The sequence below is a fragment of the Ambystoma mexicanum genome, chromosome 2p (assembly GCF_040938575.1).
Source record: "Ambystoma mexicanum isolate Mex_15411 chromosome 2p, UKY_AmexF1_1, whole genome shotgun sequence".
NCBI lineage: Eukaryota > Metazoa > Chordata > Amphibia > Caudata > Ambystomatidae > Ambystoma > Ambystoma mexicanum.
Genome location: NC_090923.1, coordinates 1,416,752,589 through 1,416,760,184, shown reverse-complemented (window position 1 = coordinate 1,416,760,184; position 7,596 = coordinate 1,416,752,589). Strand labels below are relative to the sequence as shown.

General features: G+C 44.3%; 1 non-coding gene across 1 annotated transcript; it reads right to left on the bottom strand.

Moving 5' to 3' along the window:
- Window positions 1-662: 662 nt before the first annotated feature.
- Window positions 663-794, bottom strand: LOC138568112 (U8 small nucleolar RNA). The gene has a single exon (XR_011302484.1). It is a non-coding gene; the product is annotated as a U8 small nucleolar RNA (small nucleolar RNA).
- Window positions 795-7,596: the final 6,802 nt, after the last annotated feature.

The window sequence follows — 7,596 nt, the reverse complement described above, 5'->3', positions numbered from 1 at the left end:
GAGTGCTCTGAGCCTGTGAGAGTAATCACAAACTCATCTCCCTCCTTTTATTGCACCCAATACGTACCATGTTATGTTATCTACCATTTATACTGAACCCATGAGTTACCCTCCAGGGCCCCTTGGCAGTGGAGTAACTTTCCTGAAAATGTTGGGGGGGGGGACATGACATCTGTAGAAAAGGTGCCCATGTCAAATGAATGGGGACAAAATGGTGAGCCATGAAAGTTGAAGGGGGGACAAACACCCCTGGCCCTCCCCAAAATTACGCCCATGCCCCTTGGACATCCCCTTGTTTCCCATCCTACCCCGCATGGGGAGGCCTCCTAAGGCTACCATGCACTACTGGCCCGAGGAGGACAGCCAAAGACACAGAAGTTCGAACCCTGTTTTCCAGCCGCATGCATTTGAAAAAGAACAAACATTTGGAATCATTAGGAGTATGGCAGCTCTAGCAACTGGGACGAGGAAGAAGGACGGTGTTGTAACGTAAAATCACTCACTTCGGGTGCTCATTGGGACAAAAGGAGAGCTAAATTCCAAAGTGCATAAGCACAAACGGCTATTTCTGGCAATTATGACAATAACAAGGTGAGAAATATAAATGAACACTCACACATATATTCTGTTTTGTAACTCGTAAAAAAAAGATCTTCAGAGGTTTCAGATTGGAGGCCCTGGGGGGTGTTGAGCTCCCCAGGTCTCGAGAGAGTAATCACGAACTCATCTCACTCCTTTCATCATCTGCTGTTTCTCCCGGAGGAGGAACAGGTAAGGATTAACCTTACTGAAGATAAAGTACAAACATGAACGCCACCTGCTGGTTTTCAGAGACCATCGTATTGTAAAGGTGAGTCAATTCACTTCTGCAGTTTATGGGAATTCCTACCACAAAGAGGTGTTGTATAAAGAGAGACGACGCCACTTCTTGACTAGTGAAAGAAGGGAAAAGCAAAGATAATTTCCTATTCCCAGCAGCCAGCTCGCTCAAATTTGCATACACGTTTCCGTGCATGAACAGCGCTGGGCTCATTGTACAGAAAACTTAGAGAGCTAATTTCACTCACATTGTGGGCATTACTTGGACCAGTCTGGACGTCATGTTGGTAGTGTTGGTGAACATACCTTTCGCTTTTACAAAGCTACAACATACCCACGTGTAATTTTGGCTCCCGTAATTATAAAATGGGGATACAGAATAGATTTTTCATCCCCTGGGGTTCTGTCAAAAACCAAAAGGCTACAATAGAGCAAAGCACCCAAGAATTGCCCATGAAAGGGGCAATCAGGTAAGTCCCACGAGGCAGAGAGGTCAGGTGGTTTATTCTATTATCTTTCTGGTTCCCAAGGTGCCAGTGAAGGTCAGGTGGATGCTGAATTTAAAATGCTTGATCCATCATTAATATTCTACAAACCACTTCAAAATATTAAACCTCTGATCAGGAAAGGAGATTTCTTGGCCTCTTTAGACTTAAAGGGCGCATACTTTTACATGGCAATCAGAAACACTGACATTTCCTGAGATGTGCAGCCGGGGGGCAACCCTTTCAATTCAAGGATCTCCCCTTTGGATTGAAGACAGTGCCTCGAGTTGTCACGAAGCTGATGGGGCCAGTGATATCTCTTCTTGATACCAAAGGGAGGTACATAGCTCTCAACGTTTTGTCATCCCATGGTGGGTGAAAACAGCTGATTTTGCTTTTGGCGGGTGAAAGCCCATTCATTTACATGGAAGGGTACAGAGATTGGCGGCTGAGTGAGCTGCTTTCAGGTCGGGTGACACCCGCCATACGCGTGTGAGTTGAGAGGTATGGAGGTATCCACATACATCGATGACTGGTTGTTCAGGGCAGCAGCAAAGTCACAGTTGGTCAGCCAGCTGGAGGAGGAGGGCAGCATTCTGAAGAAGATGGATGTTGCAAAGTGCCCTTTCCCAGAGATGACCAGTAGCCATAGGTACAAAATGAAAGCTTCTTTATTTGTTATAGTTCAGGATTGAAGAACTCGAAAGCTTACAGGAGACAAGACTCAGGTATGGTAATGGAAACATCCATCGGCACACCCTCTCACAGCCATCCTCTCTCCAACTGTCACACGTAGAACACTCAGCAGTCAGCACTCACTCCACATTCCACGCTCAGAATATAATGACATCACCATGCACCCATAGAAGAAAAGGCGGGAAGAGGCACATTAAAACAATGGGGCTCCTGCTGAACCAGGAGAAATCGTATCCAAATCCAGCTCAGGAGCTCAAGTTCCCAGGAGCACGATTTTGGACTTCCAAGAGGGCGATAATGGTTCCAGAGAACAGGGTGTGGAGATTGCTCTCAGTCCTAGGAGATCTGCTAGAGAGAAACCAGGCATCTGTAAAGCTGTTTAAGGAGTTCAAGGCCACGTGACAGCCTGTGTTTTCATGCTGTCATGGGCAGTAACTCTCTTGTGGGCTCTGATATCACACCTTCATGATCATTGGGTTCCAGAAAGCTAGAAGTTCAAACCCCTCATCCTGCTGTCAGAAGACCCGAGAGCGAAACTAACCAACACTGGTGTCTAAAGTTGAACAAGCTGTTGAGGGGATTCCCCTTAGATTAGCCCTCACAGACCATCCATCTATCTATGGGAGGGCAGCAGTCATCTGGACAGACAACCCCACAGCACTTGGTTACATCAACAGGCAGACTGGGACAAGATCAAAGGTGTTGGGGCTGTTGGCAAAAGATCTGGAGACTTGGGCGGAACAGAACCTCCTGTCACTAAAAGCAGTTGACATCAAGGCATCAGAAAAAAACAGTGTGCAGGAAATTCCCTACAGCAATATGGACAATGAAGGTGTAGGTGTTCAGGCAGATTTGTGGAGAAATCTGGACCCTGTAATAGATCTTTTTGCTTCACCTCAAAATGCACAGGTTCCGCTATTCTGTACAAGGCTGCGTTGTCAGGGTGCTTGTGGTAGTAGATGCAAGATGGAGCCCCATGGCCAGCAGGTCTGTTGAACGCATTTCCCCCAAATTCCCTTATTCACAGATTACTGATTAGGATCATTGATTCTGAGGCAGCGGGGCCTGTGCTGGGCCCATTCAGGCTTTGAAGAGCATGGTTTCCTCTCTTGTTAGACCAGCTGTAGCTCCAGCCTTCATGATCCAAGTCCTCTCATGTCCTTTCTGGAATGCCAGATCTAATGTTTAGGGGCTTGGAAACAGAGGCAGGGCTTGCAAAGACTAGGTCTCACTGCTCAGTTTGCCTTAGCAGTTCAAAGTGACAACATGGCTGCTACTTTCAAAGCATATAAGACGCACAGGATCATCTTTATGAGATCGTGTCAGAAGAAGGAAGTTTAGGCAATGCGATGTTCAGCTCATGCTATGTTTCAATTAATAAAAGAGGGCTTTGATTGGGGTGGCTCTGCCTTCTGTGAATACATAAATTTATCTGATGGACAACACGATTGTTAACACGTAGACCCTCGCACTGTGAGATATTCCAGAAGGAAATTGGGGATACGGTATATGTTCACTAAAAACCTATGTGTTGGGAATACTGACATTTAACTGAAGATCTTTTCCAGATTTCTTCTGGATAGAATAAATTGAATGCCGAACCTATGACTCACCGGAACAATATAAATAACCGGTCCCAAAAAAACGGATCTGTCAGGACAGTTCTAGAAATAATTTCAGTTTTTCTAATCATTTTTAGCTCTGTTGAACCACAGTATATCATCTGATCTATACTGTCTGTACGTAGGGGGTGAATAAAGAGAAAAGGCATTAAGCCGGTAGGAAATGCCTCCTCCTTGAAATGTCCAAGCAAAAACCGGACCAAGTTAATATACGGGACGGAGTACATCACATCGTCTGGATCTAATAAACAAAGAGTAATATGTGAGTACTGACCTGAGGGAAGTGCTAGTTCGTGTGGGGAAATATGGGTTCACTGAAGGGGTCTAATCTAGATTGCTTTTCTTATCATTTTTCTTAGTTACTTGGATCAAAAAAAAGTGAATATGGATTCCATATGCTGGTAAATTACGGGCAGGAAAATACTAAATGAATGAGAAGACAGTTAATTTTCCAAAATTTCGGTGGAATAAGACAGCATGGTATGTGAGAGTAAGTATATGTTCTTACATATACGTTTGCAGATAGAATGATTAAAAGGAGATAGACAAGACCACTGAAGGTTGGGTATGTATTACAGGTGAATGAACTTTCGGGTTCTAACCACTATGTGAGGGGGAATTGCGGCTGATACGCAGCACAGAGTCAACAATCAGTGCCCCTATAATAGAAGTGAGTAAAATGTTTCTAACTCAGTGGTAATAATAATCTTTTGCAATCTGGATTGAGTTGTATTGAACTGAACTAGGAGACCGGAGATAAAAGAGTCTCCATTGCTTCATTCTTTAGGTTAGACCAGAAACATTTGGCCAGGCCTACGAGTGAAGTTGGGATTTGTCCATCATATCTGTGTCGCCCCCATAAATGATACATGGAAGTGAGTCAGATTACGTGTTTACTCTTAAGAGTCACTTTGAATACACATTAAAAGTGTGATGTGAACAAGGGGGCATGACAGAACATTTTAGATTACAATGGGTTTTATCTGTATTTATAGGTGGTGTGGCCCACCCTAGGGTGCTAAACAGGATTTACTGAGTTTCCTATTTTTGTCCTGATGAAGGCTGCATGAGTTAATGGGCATCATATACTGAGTCCAATTCCGACAACCGAAACACATGTCGACCTGATATCTGTGGGAATTTTGATATACAGATTGAGTTACCCAAGAACGAGCAAAGGGAACCATATTTAGTGGAAATTAAGAATTGTAGCTATTGACCAATGTTAGATGGTCATTTGTGTATGAATTTAGGAAAGTGTGTGAAGATGGAATGAGAGTGAATGAATGGTGGGGTTAGGTATGTGAGCCAATGTTGTGTAGAAAATGTTTTATGTAAATTGATTTGTCTTAAAAGATTGATATACAATAAAAAGAAAATTGATTTGAAAAATATTTATCAATAAAAGAAAAAGGATAAATAAGTGCTATCTGTCATCCTCCATCCACTGGTCTATATTGTTGTCTTTATGTGTGTTGAATAGCCTGAAGGACCAGGGATTATAATCAGGCACCCCTGATTTTGGATCCTATGGGACTTCTGCACCCGTTAGTCCTGCAGTGGACCCTCACACAGATGGCCTGGATGATTTTAGGAGTACCTGGAGACAGCCAGGCCTTTCGGGAGAGGCTGATAGACTCATTGGAGAGTCATGGGTGCCCAAGACAGCTAGATCCTATGGGACAGCATGGACTAGATGATGTAGTTGGTGTCAGGCAAGGGGCCTCCATCTCTCTTCAATGGATGTGGTCCAGGTAATCCATTTTCTGGTGGCCCTCACGACTCAGGGTAAAGCTTATAGAAAGGTGACCACCCAAAGGTCGGCCATTTCAGCGGGGCACGACCAAGTTTGGGTTGCTCCAATAGAGGAGCATGCCCTGATATGAAGGTTGCTCAAGGGAGCGAAATCCATCCGGCCGTCGAAGTACTGACGTTTATGAGACGTAGACGTAGTCCTCCAGTTCTTGCAAAGATGGCCAGACAACCCAGACCTATCCAGATGCTAGCGATGCTATTGCGTCTAGCAGCATGCAAGAGCGTTTCAGACTCGGGGGCTCTTGAGATGAATAGCAAGTCTTTTTCTGCAGAAGGAGTAAACTTTCAGGTGAGGCAATGAACCAAGAGAGGCATCAGCTGGGTATCTTTTCCTGCGTTTCCGAGACAGCCAAAGCTGTGCCCGGTCAGAAGCCTTAAGGAGTATGAGGTGAGGAATGTGCCCCTCAGTACGGCCTGGGAGAGCAGAGTATTCATTGCACTGTGTAAACCATTTCAGGCAGTGTCGGTGGCCACCCGGGCCCGCAGGCTCAAGTGGATTATGCTCCAGGCTGGCATAGATGTGGAATGCGTTGGTGCTCACTCAGCATGTGGCGCCATGGTGTCGAAAGCTTTCACTTTCCAAAAAATCATGAGAGCCACAGATTGGTCAAAAGAGAAGACCTTCAAAACCCTTTATTTCAAACCAGTGGATCAGGTAGCAAGCGAAGTATTATCCCACTCGCGCAATCGCTAGGCAGCTTAGGAGGGCAGGCATAAGGGAAGCCGAGCGACAAATCAATGCAGATGCGCAAACAACGAGGCTAGTAAACGATTGGCCGCCCGATAATTTACTGAGTGTCCATTATGCATGTTCCCTTCAGGTGCAGAGGCGAAAACCAACAGGTTCCTGAAGACCCGAGCTCGGGTCGAGCAAGGGATTAGGCCGGAAGAGAGGATCACGTCATCTTGTGTGTGGACCGTTCAGATAGTTGCATTGGGCCACGTTGGCTTTCAACGTAGTAATACAGAGGTTCTGTGGGAGCAGCTTCAGAAAGAGGAAGATGAGGAAGGTCTGGCAGAGTTTATGCCGTGGACCGAGTCCTGATTGGTGGGCTGAGTCATGTGACAGACATTGTCAGAGCAGTCAAGTTTCATTTACAAAGAGACAGTCTTTCAAGGAAATAGAAGTTCTTTGATGTTATTTCATCTAAATGAAACCTTGGGCTTTGCTGCTCGAGTAGTGAATGAAAAAGTTAAGCCTAATACTTCACCTCTGTGTCTTTATTAGAATTATGACTTTCTATAACGTTAGTATGGACAATCTGAATTCTTTGCATGCTTATATTTGGAATGTTTCGGTGTTCCTGAGATTTAAGAAAGCTCTTAACACGTGGTTTTGGAATACTACTTTTTGATTGATTTGTATCTGCCTTTTGTTCATGATCTGTTTTTATTCTTTTTAATCTAAATGTGTTACTATTATAATTTGTTTCTACTTTTTATTATAAATGCATTTTGTACAGAGCTCTGATGCTTTTTTATATGTCCATGTTCTAAAAGAACTAGTAATAAATAACTAAATAAATTTGCCCAAAGAAAGGTGGTGACAAATATATACTAAGAGAGGATTGGGGAAGTGGATAAACAGGTGGGTCAATTAGGATTACTCAGTGGATCCAGATTATGAGCGTTCTCTGACCCTTCCTGGGGCATTTTGAAGATATGGAAGAGTAAAATTAAGCCAAAGCTGGGCGACTGGTTATCAGATGTAAATATCACACAAGTTCGAAAGAATGTGGTCGCCCTTTCTGGATTGATATGCATTACTTTTTTGTCCAGAGTATACCAGAGGGTATCTTAATGACCCACCTTTTTTCATCCACTTCCCCAAGAGAAAAACATGTTTCTGGAGCTTAAGGATGTGAACTCCAGTGATGGCTGGTGGTTTGGTCTGTGGCATATGGCGCTCTACATACATTCATGTATATAACCAGAGAAAGCTCGGGGCATGAGCGAAACAAGTGCTACCATAGGGTACGTAATTTACTGGGAGAACTTTTGTAAGGGATTGCGGCAATGCGATCAATAGCGAGGACACCTGTTGGTTGTCTTTGGAACTGGAGCTTTATGTGCCCAGGAGTCGTTTTGCAGAAGGCTGCAGTTCCCTAGAAAGTCAACAGATGTCCTCACGAATGAGGGCCTCGATGATAAACGGACGC